This window comes from Bicyclus anynana, chromosome 13 (genome assembly GCF_947172395.1).
Source record: "Bicyclus anynana chromosome 13, ilBicAnyn1.1, whole genome shotgun sequence".
In the NCBI taxonomy this organism is placed as follows: domain Eukaryota; kingdom Metazoa; phylum Arthropoda; class Insecta; order Lepidoptera; family Nymphalidae; genus Bicyclus; species Bicyclus anynana.
The window spans coordinates 16,337,272-16,339,613 of NC_069095.1; the positions used below are offsets into that span (position 1 = coordinate 16,337,272).

The 2,342-nt window shown below is 31.3% G+C and overlaps 1 non-coding gene across 1 annotated transcript; it reads left to right on the forward strand.

The window, feature by feature from the left end:
- The first annotated feature begins 307 nt into the window (after window positions 1-307).
- Trnaq-cug (transfer RNA glutamine (anticodon CUG)) lies at window positions 308-379 on the forward strand. Its single transcript has one exon. It is a non-coding gene; the product is annotated as a tRNA-Gln (tRNA).
- The last annotated feature ends 1,963 nt before the right edge of the window (window positions 380-2,342 follow it).

A 2,342-nucleotide genomic window follows, 5' to 3' on the forward strand; every position in this document is an offset into this window, starting at 1 on the left:
TCAATGCGGATTGGCAGTCTTCACACACGCAGAGAATTAAGATAATTCTCTGGTATGCAGGTTTCCTCACGATGTTTTCCTTCACCGATTAATTAACCTTAGTTTTCTTTAATTATAAACCTCTCCTATATTAGAGTGAACAAAAAAAAAGAAGTATTTAAATCTATCAAATCTTTCTCGAGTTTTAGGCTCCCGTACTGACTCTATAATATCTATTTTTTATATACATGGAATATTTGGTAAAATATTACCCCTTCAAATAGGGGATGACGACGTTGCAGTAAATTAATTCGACTGAATCACACAGGGTTCCATGGTGTAATGGTTAGCACTCTGGACTCTGAATCCAGCGATCTGAGTTCGAGTCTCAGTGGAACCTAACATTTTAGTTTTACATTTTATGAGTAACTTTTTATATTTTTATTGTATTTTGCAACTTTTTTTATGAAAATATTAAATCACATTTTCGGCAAGTTATGATGATTATCCAGGAAAATGGAATGTCCATCTACACTATGCTATTTTCATTCATCATATTCATCATCATCATCATCATCATCATCATCATCATCATCATCATCATCATCATCATCAATCATCAATCATCATCGGAAGAGGGGATATGAACCAACGAAGCACCTACTGTTATTACAAATACAAAATCATATTACATTATGATAAATGATTGAAATCTTTATACAAATAGGTCAGAAACTTTTATTTCTTCTTTTATCTAAGTATTTCTTTTAAAAATAGGATATTTCAATTTTACTATTTTCATGTCCAAAGCAACATTGCCCAGACGTAATTTGTTACAGCCAGTTTCTTTATGTAAAGCTAAAGTAACAGTAAAAGTAGTAAGTAGTAAAGAAGACTTTATTTTTCCGTAATTAACAGCCAGTTTCTTTATCGTAAGTAACAGTCAAAGTAACGTCATAAAGCAAAAGTGACGGTCTAACGGCCAGTTATCAGAAAAATAAGCATTTATTTTTAAATCGCTCTTTATTTGAGTACACAAACCTACTAAAGTTCAAATATCATACAATCTCTGTGTCCCTAGCGAGTCCTTGTATTTTTAAAACTCTAGAACGGTAATTTAGACGTTATACTAATAGACATAGAGTTCATTTTACTTTAAATTTACATTTTTTTTTGTGAAAAACCTACGCAGTTTTATATTATGGACATAATTCTCTGGCTTTTAACTAAAACGCTTTGAGTGATTGTACTTTGTATAATAAAAATAATTGTGTAAAGTATTTTATCCCTGACCTACTATCCGGATAGAAGCACCGTAGGCGTACTAGACAATTCTTTCTTTCAACCGAACAAAGACCATTAGAGCAAATACACATAATTATAGTGTAGGAGTAAATGAGAAAGTGAATCTCTCTTTAATTCTTTATATCTCTTTTATCTCGTCAATCCATGACTACTTTTGTATAAAAAAATATGAAATTAAGTTGGAAAATTATTGGTTTGGTCTCACAATATTTTCACAGAAACCTTTTATTCTTTTTCATAAAATTATTTTTCACTACTCTTGCTCAAAAACACTGTCATATTACCAATTCACAGCGGGGCTAAACAAGCATTTCAGCCTCTAGGGGCTAAAGTAATTTTGTTTTTTTTATTCTTGTCTGTTACGAGTACTAGCCAAGTACTAGCCTACTATAAAACGGAGAAGGTTTTATTCGAAAATAGAATCATTATAGGTAAGGCCCTGATTGTTTTGAAAAATAAATAAAAAACTTTAAATTGGAAGGAAATGCAGCGTTCTTGTCTGTGGAATGCGTTTATTTTTTTTTATTTAATTTTTATTGAGTTGCAAATAGAGCGAGATTTGAAGACATGGTCTTCCTTTACGGTGTAATTAATATCTTTGCCTTTTTCTCATGTGAAAAAAATAAAATTAAAAAGACTTTATTATAGAGGAGATGGATGAAATTTTTAATCTGTTACCAATAAAGCCGAGACGCATTTACTTAAATACTTACCTAGGAAAAATTTAATAAGTGGAGAAAACAACGAATGGATTCACGAAAGGAGTATTTTAAACTATTATCTCCCACATTTACCTCACATACTCATTATTCATCTTCACAGTAGTAGGAAATTATGTTATCGGGTAAAAGCATCTCCCTTAATATCCAAAATTGTAAAAACTCCTGAAAAAACTATCATTAATAATAGTTACATTTTACGGTAGATATAATCCGTTCAATGCGATCAGTGGACGCACTTGTATGACTTTCTATACAAATAATACTAAAATCCGTTTGATGCGATGCATCCGATGCGTACGATGCTGATCTGTGGACGTAAGCCGTAATACGGATCAT